Source organism: Euphorbia lathyris, chromosome 5, assembly GCF_963576675.1.
Source record: "Euphorbia lathyris chromosome 5, ddEupLath1.1, whole genome shotgun sequence".
Classification (NCBI taxonomy): Eukaryota; Viridiplantae; Streptophyta; class Magnoliopsida; order Malpighiales; family Euphorbiaceae; genus Euphorbia; species Euphorbia lathyris.
The window spans coordinates 4042798-4056474 of NC_088914.1; positions in this window are offsets into that span (position 1 = coordinate 4042798).

The window sequence follows — 13677 nt, forward strand, 5'->3', positions numbered from 1 at the left end:
TCTCTAGATACACGTGATTTAAATGGGACAGTAATGAGATTTATGAAATATACGTGTAATGAAAAGTAAATGGATAAGAGCTTGAGATTGACGTTATCGGCGGATACCCTATACTTGTCGTCATTTCTTATGAAGTTTATAAATTTTGCTACAAGCTACAGAAGTATTTGGGTAAATTACATCCATTGCCACTGATTTTATTCATTTTCACGTTATTACATAAAACTTCAAAAAAGTAATATAAAAGTCACTTAATTTTACACTTTTTAACATTATGACCACTAAACTTCAATTAACGTCTCAAAATGCCTGATGATGACCTAAAAATAGAAAAAAGGCGAAGATTGATGATACTCTAAGCAACTTTAATTCTTCAAACTTTTCGTTTTGAGATCATTTATGTGTTTAGTTATGAGAGAAAGTGAATGTTTAGAGAAAGAAAGTTTCGAAAATGGTAATTTTAGAAAGAAAAAAAAGTGGTTTCATGGTAAATGTAATTTTAAACAATTTCTATTTTGAGATGTTTGTTGAAGTTTAGTGATCAGAATATTAGAAATTGTAAAGTTGATGGATTTTTATGTTAAGTTTAGTGATCTTATCGTAAAAATAAGTAAAATTCAGTGATAATATTTTGTAATTTACTCTAAAAATATTAAAGATTTTTTTTTGGTAAGAAAAAATATTAAAGATTAACTGTTCACAAATTGGATAAATTTTAGATATTATTAATAGATGTCTTTCCTCAATCATAAATTTCAGTTATTTTACTTCAATTACATTATTATTGATTAATAATAAATTAAAAACAGATGGTGGAAGCTTTAATCTTACGGGAAACACTTCAATGGGTTTGTGAAATGGAGATTGATACATTTCAAATTGAAATGGATGCTAAGCTAGTGGTTGACGAAATAAATGCGGATGAGCATAATATCTCAGTAATTGGAGATGTGGTGGAGGATTGCAAGGAGTTGTTAAAAAATAAGACGTTTGTAGTGTCTTTTGTCCCTAGACTAGCGAATAGGGTTGCGCATGTGGTTGCAAGGCGGGCTCTTTCCAATGCTGGTTTTTATTCTTTTATTGATAAGCCGAGTTGGCTAATTGCTGTTTTGAACGATGATTTGATTCATTCATTAATATAATTTTATAGTTTTTCCTAAAAAAAAAACATATGATAAGTTATATATTTGACATTATATAAGTTTTATTTTGTCCGAATTGTTAGATAAAAAAAATCAAAAATTGTATTGAGCATAAAAGCATGTCATTCCTAGGATTTATTTTGAAATTGCAAAAGATACAAAATTTTTATTTTTTGAATTAATTGATATATAATTGGTGAAAATTAGACTTGTTTATGGGTCGGACTATACCATGCCTACCGGGCTTTTATATGTAAAAATGTTCAATCCAAGCCTAGTCTAGCCTACTATTATGTCAAGGATGGGGATGTCACATGGAGAGTCATGGCAGCGGAGGTGGATAATACGATTAATTTAGACAGGCTGAGCTCGGCTTAAAAATCAAGAAGAAATTACACCATTAATCACATATTAGATATATTTTACAATTAATTTGAATCTTTATTGGTTTTTATCAATTCTTTATTTTATATTAATCAAAATATCAAAAACCCAATTCTTTTTTATTGTTTTGTCATATTTAACAGTTATCCACTTACAAAAACAGTTACTTACCTTGATAAACGGTCATGGAAGTTTTTAATAAATTTTAGAATTAAATTTTTACATTCATGGAAATTAATGGCAAGTTTTTTACTTTCAATATTCTAAAATCTCACTACAGAAAAGTTCAGTAACATTAGTGATATTTATTTCTATATTATTAAATAGTATAGTTTAATAACATATTAGATGGATTATCTAATATTTTACTTTTCTATTACTGATTTTATATTTTACTTTTCTATGGGGATTTCTTTTAATGGAGGGTTTTTTATTTACTTTTTTTAACAAAAGAAACCGAATAAGTATCCTACTTTCACTTTGTAGGAAAATGTTATTTAAAATAATAGTTTAATAATATTTGATATAATTGGAATTAGTTTTTTTGTTGTGAGTTTTATGTATTATTTAATATGATCAGTGAGTTTTATGGAAGGAGCCCAAAAATCAAAGCTTAAACTCAACCCATTTAAACTCACCTAAAAATAATATATAATTTTTAATTATAAAAAATAAAATTTATACTTAAATATATAAATTAATAATTAATATTAATAGGCGGGCTGAGCTGGACCAACCCGTGCTATTTTTATCAATCCCAAACCCATCTAAAAAATGGACGATTTTAGCACCTTAAACTGAGTTGGCTTTATGATCAATTTTTAATGTCCAAGTCCGATCCAAAAAACATAGACTTGGATGTGCCGGGCGGATACCAGACCCGTGGACAGGTCTGGTGAAAATGATGTGAATAGAATCTTTGAATGTTTTAATGATATTTTTTTTTTTATGGAAATGTTTTTTGATGGAATGTTTTAATGATATTTTTTTTTTGATGGAAATGTTTTAATGATTTTACTGGTTACCTTTTCTTCCAGTCTTAAGACTTTTCTCTCCAATTTTTATTGCCACGCCTCTTCCTCTCCAACTGACCTTTTGTTTCTTCCTCTCCTCTACACCTCCATCTTCAACATTCAACTCTACCGCCAAACATCTCCATCTTCTACGTTCGACTTCAGCGCCAAAACTCCAGTAATTATCAAGTTTTGGAACCCCATCTTCATCTTCCATCAATCTTTAGAACCAAAGCTTTTACCCTCCAAGGAAGAAATTCGCCGAAATAAAGAGGGTTCGACAATGAATACCACCGCGACTGGAGGTTGAAGCAAAGTTTCAGCCAGAAAAAGGCCCTTTTGAGTCATCTCGTACTCCAACAGAAAAAATCATAGGTGAGCAATTATTTAAAATGTAGGGACAATGATCCTTCCGCAGGTTCACCTACGGAAACCTCCGTCCGAGCCTCCTAACAAAACCCCGGTGCACGACGAGCCAAGGAATCAAAAACGAAAAGGTCGCCCGCTCTGCGCGTCCTGGAAACGGTGAGCGCGCGGAACGCGTGGTGCTTTTAGAAAGCTAAATCCTTCTATTTATTTTTTTGTTTGGTCATTTATATGTAGTCTCTTTTTTTATGACATTTTCCCTTTACTAGCAAGTTTCCACCCAATATAATTAGAGGTGGCAATTTCTGACACGAAAACACGATTACAGAACCAACCCGACTGACACGACACGATTGACACGAAAATCGTTTTTCTAGCATTTATAACATATAAAACCATATGAAACATAAATATGAGATAACACGATTTTGACACGAAACACGATAATTGCCAGGTTTAAATATAATAGACTAATATCAACATTTGCTCTTTTAATGTAACATGACATTGATATGGCGTAAACTATTAATTCAATCTATTTGAGCTATGTAGTTCGTATGTAAATATATGTACATGAGAATCTACGATTGGTCTTTGTGTTATTATGTAAATATTTGCTCAAATTATTTTCTTCTTATCCCTCTATTTGCAAAAGTCGCATGACTAAGTAATCTAAAATGTCTCAATCAGTTATCAAGTTGGCTTCATTTGTTCTAATATCAAGTTCATGTATGAATTTTCTGATGTTATTAGTCTAAATAATATTTATGTCAATTGATCTTAGTCTATATCACATTCATAATGTATACCATATCTTAGATTATACATTGGTCATTGGTTATCATACTTACTAAGTCCTTCCGCCTAATAGACCAAAATCAATTCTTCATTCTTTAACTTGTAGCATGGCTGCTAAAAATGGTTTAGATCCATTTTTTTTATTTATGGTTTTCTTACTCATGTCTAGGAACATTCAGCCTTCTCAAATTACTTTATTTTTCAGATTGATCAGTCCGAGATTCATTAGATTGAAAATTACTTTCACATTCTACCTATGACCATCTCTTGTTCTTTTAATATATACATAAAGCTCGGCATTTAATTGAAGAGTTTGACACGTGATTTTCTGATTAGGCACTCAAGAGGAAGCAGCTGGAGCTTATGATGCAGCATCAATAAAATTTCAGGGAGTTAATGTCGTAACGAACCTTGACATAACAAGATACGATGTTGAAAGAATCATGGTCGAAATCAATACACTTCTTGTAGGAGAAGTAGCAAGGCAAAACAAAGACATAGGACCAACTGATGAGGCTACTATACCAATCCCATGAAGCTCAGCAACTGGATCAGAAAGGCTCCATTTATACGAAATATTAGAGTTTGAGAAAATTCTCCAGAGAAACAATACAGTAATGGATGATTCATTTATATGAAATTAAATTGAGGTATAGAAAGAATTACCATTACAAGTTTTAGAATTGTAATGACACATAAAGATATAGGAAACACTTTTCAGGGTTGATGGGCTGCCTATGGTGGAAAATTGCATGTTTGGGTACAATAGCTGCATGTTTGTTTATGGTCAGGTAGTGATTTTCAAAATGATTGGGTAGTTACAATAGCTGCAAGTCGAGAAGGCAGCTAGAGAATCAAAGGTTTATACACTTTTTGCTATTACTTTTTGTGTGTATTATTCCTTTCGCACTATTGCAAACTCAGAGAAACTTTGCCGCATCTGTAGGCTGAGGCAATCAGAAAAATTTCTGGGACAAGAATCCACTAGGAAGAAGCGTGACGATAAAATGAAGAAACCGCAAGAAGAAATAGCTCAGGTATCATATAGTGCATCTTGAACATTTTCCTACTGTCGAAAATTCCACTTCTCCGTTTCTCTAAAATAAAAATATAATAAATGCTAAATCATGACAATATTATTCGTGATCTATTGGATTTGGTTATATACTACGATAGACATTGGTACTAGATGTACACATCTACCTTTTTTTATACATGTTCTCATCCCTGATTAATATATTTTTGATGCGAATTGGATCTTCCAGCTATCCGCCCCGGGAGAAAGGTGTCGGGCCATTCTGTAGTAATCCATACAAATATCGGGATTCGAAGTCAGAAGCTGCCATTGTGTAGCCTTGAATGCTACAAGGCAATACAAGCATAGATGATTTATGCAGGAAAAATATGCTTATAAGCAGTTTCAATTATATCTTGTATAATAGGAGTTTGGGTGGATAACGTTTCTCTATTGCATATAAAAAAATCACACAAGAACATAATTTCAACTTCATTTTTTTTTAATACAAGGATAAAAAGGTCTTCCACTTCTCTTGCAGAATTTGTTTACTGAAGCTTTGTTTGGTTAATTGTTTACTATTTTTTTCAGTAACTACAAGACAAAAACTACAATGAAAATTTCAGTAACGTAATTCTATTCTAGGATTTTTTTCCTGTTGGAGTAGAGGCATTTTTGTCAATTCCAGAATATAGGTGAATATCGCTCATGTGCTTCACAAATGCATTGGTCAAAAATTTAAATTTTATGTTTCTTGTCAGCTGATGATATTATTGTCTATATACAGCTCCATTCAATACAAATTTAAATATTTTACTATTTACAAAAATCCGTCACAAATTCTGTCAAAAAAGTCATTTGTGTCGGCCATTTAAAAATTGCGATGCAAATGCTACAACATTTGCGTCGGTCCTTTAAAAAATGTGAGCCAAATGCTACATCATTTGCATCGGTCAACGGCCGATGCGAACGCATTTACATCAAGGGCTTTTGCATCGGCCAATGGTCGATGCAAATGGCCCTTAATGGCCATTTTTCCACTATTAACTTAACTAGAATATTACATAAAACCTATGAATTTTAGGATGAAAAATCCACAAACCTTGTGAAAATTGTAGTTTTACGTAACCTTTTTATTTTAGGAGAAAAAAATTCACAAACCTTGTGAAAATAGAGTTTTACGTAAAACCTATGAATTTTACGTAAATCTTTTATTTTTAGACATAATTTACGTAAGGTTTGACTAAATTTACGTAACCTTGTTATTTCAGGAGAAAAAATCCACGAACCTTGTGAAAATTAGAATTTTACATAAAACATTTGAACTTTACGTAAATCTTTTATTTTTAGCTATAGTTGACGTATAGTTTGACTAAATTTACGTAACCTTTTTATTTTAGGAGAAAAAAATTCACAAACCTTGTGAAAATAGAGTTTTACGTAAAACCTATGAATTTTACGTAAGGTTTGACTAAATTTACGTAACCTTGTTATTTTAGGATGAAAAATCGACAAACCTTGTGAAAATTAGAGTTTTACGTAAAACCTTTTAACTTTACGTAAATCTTTTATTTTTAGATATAATTTACGTATAGTTTGAGTAAATTTACGTAACCTTTTTATTTTAGGAGAAAAAATTCACAAACCTTGTGAAAATAGAGTTACGTAAAACCTATGAATTTTACGTAAATCTTTTATTTTTAGATATAATTTACGTAAGGTTTGACTAAAATTGCGTAACTTTGTTATTTTAGGAGAAAAAATCCACAAACCTTGTGAAAATTAGAGTTTTACATAAAACATTTGAACTTTACGTAAATCTTTTATTTTTAGATATAATTTACGTATAGTTTGACTAAATTTACGTCACCTTTTTATTTTAGGAGAAAAAAATTCACAAACCTTGTGAAAATAGATTTTACGTAAAACCTATGAATTTTACATAAATCTTTTATTTTTTGACATAAATTACGTAAAGTTGGACATAAATTACGTAAGGTTTGACTAAATTTACGTAACCTTTTTATTTTAGGAGAAAAAAATTAACAAACATTGTCAAAATAGAGTTTTATGTAAAATCTATGAATTTTACGTAAATCTTTTATTTTTTGACATAAATTACGTAAGGTTTGACTAAATTTACGTAACCTTGTTATTTTAGGAGAAAAAATCCACAAACCTTGTGAAAATTGGAGTTTTACGTAAAACCTTTGAACTCTACGTAAATATTTTATTTTTAGATATAATTTACGTATAGTTTGACTAAATTTACGTAACCTTTTTATTTTAGGAGAAAAACATTCACAAACCTTGTGAAAATAGAGTTTTACGTAAAACCTATGAATTTTACGTAAATCTTTTATTTTTAGACATAATTTACGTAAGGTTTAACTAAATTTACGTAACCTTGTTATTTTAGGAGAAAAAATCCACAAACCTTGTGAAAATTAGAATTTTACATAAAACATTTGAACTTTACGTAAATCTTTTATTTTTAGCTATAATTGACGTATAGTTTGACTAAATTTACGTAACCTTTTTATTTTAGGAGAAAAAAATTCACAAACCTTGTGAAAATAGAGTTTTACGTAAAACCTATTAATGTTATGTAAATTTTTTATTTTTAGACATAATTTACGTAAGATTTTACTAAATTTACGTAACCTTGTTATTTTAGGAGAAAAAATCCACAAACCTTGTGAAAATTAGAGTTTTACATAAAACATTTGAACTTTACGTAAATCTTTTCTTTTTAGATATAATTTACATATAGTTTGACTAAATTTACATAACCTTTTTATTTTGGGAGAAAAAAATTCACAAACCTTGTGAAAATAGATTTTAAGTAAAACCTATGAATTTTACATAAATCTTTTTTTTTTTGACATAAATTACGTAAAGTTTGACATAATTTACGTAACTTTGTTATCACTACAAAAAAAGTGGGCTTTACCAACACTTTTCTACCAACACTTTTATAAAGTGTCCATGGACCCAACTAAAGAAAAGGCCAAAGAAATTAATTGTACAGGAAAATATTTTCCTTATTAGCTATAGGCATATGAAATCTTTGGTATAAGTGATCTTCATGTTGTTTTGGTTTAGCCATGTGATTTGGTACATGATGTTCTTTTGCCTTTCTTTTTGGCAGGAGAACTTCTAATATACAACTTATTACGTGTGTTTACATTTGATGCAGAAGCTAAAGACTCGCGTGAGATGTTAATCTAGAGCGGAATGAAGATTTAACACTTTCTGTTACAGATTCGAACCAACTAGTGAAACTCGTACATTTCTATGTTACTGAATTATTTCTGGTTATGTTTCCGGATTTTGTTAATTTTAGTCATACTTTTAACAATATTGGTGCCAAATCAGACTTACAGTACTTGTAATTTTGTTTGATTGACATGATGTATATAATATTAACTTGTTTGATACCTTAAATTTAGTCTACAATTCTAAAAAATAATCATATAGCAATAATGATAAAAAAAAATTAACGACAGAAAAATTTCGTCAGTAAAACTTTAAAATTGTTGCTAAAACTCTACCGACAGAATTACCGACGGATTCGCAGTCAGTAACATCCAATTTAAGTATTTTTGGAATTGACAGTAGCGGCGGTTAAAACCGCTGGTAGCATAGCGTTGAAATGAAAAACCTTACCCCGACGCCTTGAAAAAACCGTCGGTAATGTAGCAACGCCAGCATTAACAACACTCTTCGGACGGTTCTGAAAACCGTCGGTAATACTTGTAAGGATGGTTTAAACCGTCGCTAAAAGTGAAAAAAACCGTCGGTAAAAGGCTTTTTTTTTGTAGTGTATGTTCGGAGAAAAAATCCACAAACCTTGTGAAAATTAGAGTTTTACGTAAAATCTTTGAACTTTACGTAAATCTTTTATTTTTAGATATAATTTACGTATAGTTTGACTAAATTTATGTAACCTTTTTATTTTAGGAGAAAAAAATTCACAAACCTTATGAAAATAGAGTTTTACGTAAAACCTATCAATTTTACGTAAATCTTGTTTTTTGACATAAATTACATAAAGTTGGACATATGAAAAATCCACAAACCTTGTGAAAATTAGAGTTTTACGTAAAACCTTTGAACTTTACGTAAATATTTTATTTTTAGATATAATTTACGTATAGTTTGACTAAATTTACGAAACCTTTCTAATTTTAGGAGAAAAAAATTCACGAACCTTGTAAAAGTAGAGTTTTATGTAAAACCTATGAATTTTACCTAAATTTTTTTTTGACATAAATTACATAAAGTTGGACATAAGTTACGTATCCTTGGTATTATAGGATGAAAAATCCACAAACCTTGTGAAAATTAGAGTTTTACGTAAATCTTTTATTTTTGGATATAATTTACGTATAGTTTGACTAAATTTACGTAACCTTTTATTTTAAGAAAAAAAAATTCACAAACTTTGTGAAAATAGAGTTTTACGTAAAACCTATGAATTTTACTTAAATCTTTTATTTTTTGACATAATTTATGTAAGGTTTGACTAAATTTACGTAACCTTGTTATATTATGAGGAAAAATCCACAAAACTTGTGAAAATTAGAGTTTTACGTAAAACCTTTGAACTTTACGTAAATCTTTTATTTTTAGTTATAATTTACGTATAGTTTGACTAAATTTACGTAATCTTTTTATTTTAGGTAAAAAAAATTAACAAAAGTTGTGAAAATAGAGTTTTACGTAAAACCTGTGAATTTTACGTTTTTTCACATAAATTACGTAAAGTGGGACATAATTTATGTAGCCTTGTTATTTTATGAGAAAAAATCCACAAAACTTGTGAAAATTAGAGTTTTACGTAAAACCTTTGAACTTTACGTAAATCTTTTCTTTTAGATATAAGTTTGACTAAATTTACGTAACCTTTTTTATTTAGGAGAAAAAAATTCACAAACCTTGTGAAAGTAGAGTTTTATGTAAAACCTATGAATTTTACGTAAATCTTTTTTTTACATAAATTATATAAAGTTGGACATAATTTATGTAACCTTGTTATTATAGGATGAAAAATCCACAAACCTTGTGAAAATTAGAGTTTTACGTAAAACCTTTGAACTTTACGTAAATCCTTTATTTTTAGATATAATTTACATATAGTTTGACTAAATTTACGTAATCTTTTATTTTAAGAAAAAAAAATTCACAAACCTTGTGAATATAGAGTTTTACGTAAAACATATGGATTTTACGTAAATCTTTTATTATTTGACATAATTTACATAAAGTTTGACTAAATTTATGTAACCTTGTTATTTTAGGAGAAAAAATCTACAAAGCTTGTGAAAATTGGAGTTTTACGTAAAACCTTTGAACTTTACGTAAATCTTTTATTTTTATATATAATTTACGTATAATTTGACTAAAATTATGTAACCTTTTTTTATTTAGGGGAAAAAAATTCACAAACCTTGTGAAAGTAGAGTTTTACGTAAAACCTATGAATTTTACGTAAATCTTTTTTTTTTGACATAAATTACATAAAGTTGGACATAATTTACGTAACCTTGTTATTATAGGATGAAAAATCCACAAATCTTGTGAAAATTAGAGTTTTACGTAAAAGTTTTGAACTTTATGTAAATCTTTTATTTTTAGATATAATTTACGAATAGTTTGACTAAATTTACGTAATATTTTATTTTAAGAAAAAAAAATTCACAAACCTTGTGAAAATAGAGTTTTACGTAAACCCAATGAATTTTACGTAAATCTTTTATTATTTGACATAATTTACGTAAGGTTTGAGTAAATTTATGTAACCTTGTTATTTTAGGAGAAAAAATCTACAAACCTTGTGAAAATTGGAGTTTTATGTAAAACCTTTGAAATTTACGTAAATCTTTTATTTTTATATATAATTTACGTATAGTTTGACTAAAATTACGTAACCTTTTTTATTTAGGAGAAAAAAAATTCACAAACCTTGTGAAAGTAGAGTTTTACGTAAAACCTATTAATTTTATGTAAATCTTTTTTTTTTGACATAAATTACATAAAGTTGGACATAATTTACGTAACCTTGTTATTATAGGATGAAAAATCTACAAATCTTGTCAAAATTAGAGTTTTACGTAAAACCTTTGAACTTTACATAAATCTTTTATTTTTAGATATAATTTAAATATAGTTTGACTAAATTTACGTAATCTTTTATTTGAAGAAAAAAATTCACAAACCTTGTGAATATAGAGTTTTACGTCAAACATATGAATTTTACGTAAATCTTTTATTATTTGACATAATTTACGTAAGGTTTGACTAAATTTACGTAACCTTGTTATTTTAGGAGAAAAAATCTACAAAGCTTGTAAAAATTGGAGTTTTACATAAAACCTTTGAACTTTACGTAAATCTTTTATTTTTACATATAATTTACGTATAGTTTGACTAAAATTACGTAACCTTTTTTATTTAGGAAAAAAAAAATTCACAAACCTTGTGAAAGTAGAGTTTTACGTAAAACTTATGAATTTTACGTAAATCTTTTATTTTTAGATATAATTTACGTATAGTTTGACTAAATTTACGTAACCTTTTTTATTTAGGAGAAAAAAATTCACAAACCTTGTGAAAATAGAGTTTTACGTAAAACCTATGAATTTTACGTAAATGTTTTATTTTTAGACATAATTTACGTAAGGTTTGACTAAATTTACGTAACCCTTTTACTTTAGGAGAAAAAATCTACAAACCTTGTGAAAATTAGAGTTTTACGTAAAACCGTTGAACTTTACGTAAATCTTTTATTTTTAGATATAATTTACGTATAGTTTTAGTAAATTTTCGTTACCTTTTTATTTTAGAAGAATAAAATTCACAAACCTTGTGAAAATAGAGTTTTACGTAAAACCTATGAATTTTACGTAAATCTTTTATTTTTAGACATAATTTACGTAAGGTTTGACTAAATTTACGTAGCCTTGTTATTTCAGAAGAAAAAATCCACAAACCTTGTGAAAATTAGAGTTTTACCTAAAAACTTTAAACTTTACGTAAATCTTTTATTTTTAGATATAATTTACGTATAGTTTGACTAAATTTACGTAATCTTTTTATTTTAGGAGAAAAAAATTCACAAACCTTGTGAAAGTAGAGTTTTACGTAAAACCTATGAATTTTACGTAAATTTTATTTTTTGACATAAATTACATAAAGTTGGACATAATTTACGCAACCTTGTTATTATAGGATGAAAAATCCACAAACCTTGTGAAAATTAGAGTTTTACGTAAATATTTTATTTTTAGATATAATTTACATATAGTTTGACTAAATTTACGTAACCTTTTATTTTAAGAAAAAAAATTCACAAACCTTGTGAATATAGAGTTTTATGTAAAACCTATGAATTTTACGTAAATCTTTTATTTTTTGACATAATTTACGTAAGATTTGACTAAATTTACGTAACCTTGTTATTTTATGAGAAAAAATCCACCAACCTTGTGAAAATTAGAGTTTTACGTAAAAATTTTGAACTTTACGTAAATCTTTTATTTTTAGTTATAATTTACGTATAGTTTGACTAAATTTACGTAACCTTTTTATTTTAGAAGAAAAGAATTAACAAACGTTGTGAAAATAGAGTTTACGTAAAACCTATGAATTTTACGTAAATCTTTTATTTTTTGACATAAATTACGTAAAGTGGGACATAATTTACGCAACCTTGTTATTTTATGAGAAAAAATCCACAAAACTTGTGAAAATTAGAGTTTTACGTAAAACCTTTAAAGTTTAGGTAAATCTTTTATTTTAGATATAATTTACGTATAATTTGACTAAATTTACGTAACCTTTTTTATTTAGGAGAAAAAAAATTTAAAAACCTTGTGAAAGTAGAGTTTTACGTAAAACCTATGAATTTTACGTAAATCTTTTATTATTTGACATAATTTACGTAAGGTTTGACTAAATTTATGTAACCTTGTTATTTTAGGAGAAAAAATCTACAAAGCTTGTGAAAATTGAAGTTTTACGTAAAACCTTTGAACTTTACGTAAATCTTTTATTTTTAGATATAATTTACGTATAGTTTGACTAAATTTACGTAATCTTTTATTTTAAGAAAAAAAAATTCACAAACCTTATGAAAATAGAGTTTTACGTAAAACCTATGAATTTTACGTATATCTTTTATTATTTGACATTAAGAGTGTAAGAGGCCTTCGTTTCGGTGTGAATTGCAGGAGCTCCCAGCCGCTGGTATCAGAGCCATAAGGTAGAGGTATGATTGATTAAATTAAGGAGTACAGAGGAAAGATCATTCAATCATGGAATTACCTTCAACTTCTAATTCTAATCCCATCCAACTTTCTTCTTCTCTTTCTATCCCATCATCCTTTCGACAAACCAAAACCTCAAAAACTGAAAATCTTGTGGAATACTCTTATGTTCCAGAAGATGCTCAAATCCACTCAACCAACTTACCCTTGATCAATCCCTACAAAATTTATAGGCGTGATTCTTCTATCACACGCAGTATCAGGTCTTTGATCTCCACCAGACGACCGCATGCTAAAGAATATGTCCAAACTTCCAAAATGGACCAATGTTCTCTGAAGGCTACCAGTGCAGAACAATATGTAACCTTGGAGATTCCTACTTCTTTCATATCCAAATGGAGGCAAGAAGGATACTCCCATTTCCACCTTGGGGCAGTACGTATTATTTTGACTCTTCATAGTAGGAAGGGTCTTCCAGTCACAGCACGAGTAAGCCTGTTGGATACTAGATTTTTTAAGTTTGAACATGCTGTCATCGGCACAGTTTTAAAAACACTCAATGCCGGTAGTATTGTTCTAACATTTTTTCCAAACTTCAACCTTTCATTACATGACCCAAACCTTCCTTCCACCTTTAAGATTCAAGTACAGCTAATTGGTGCTGAACAAATCTCAACAGCTGTTGCAGC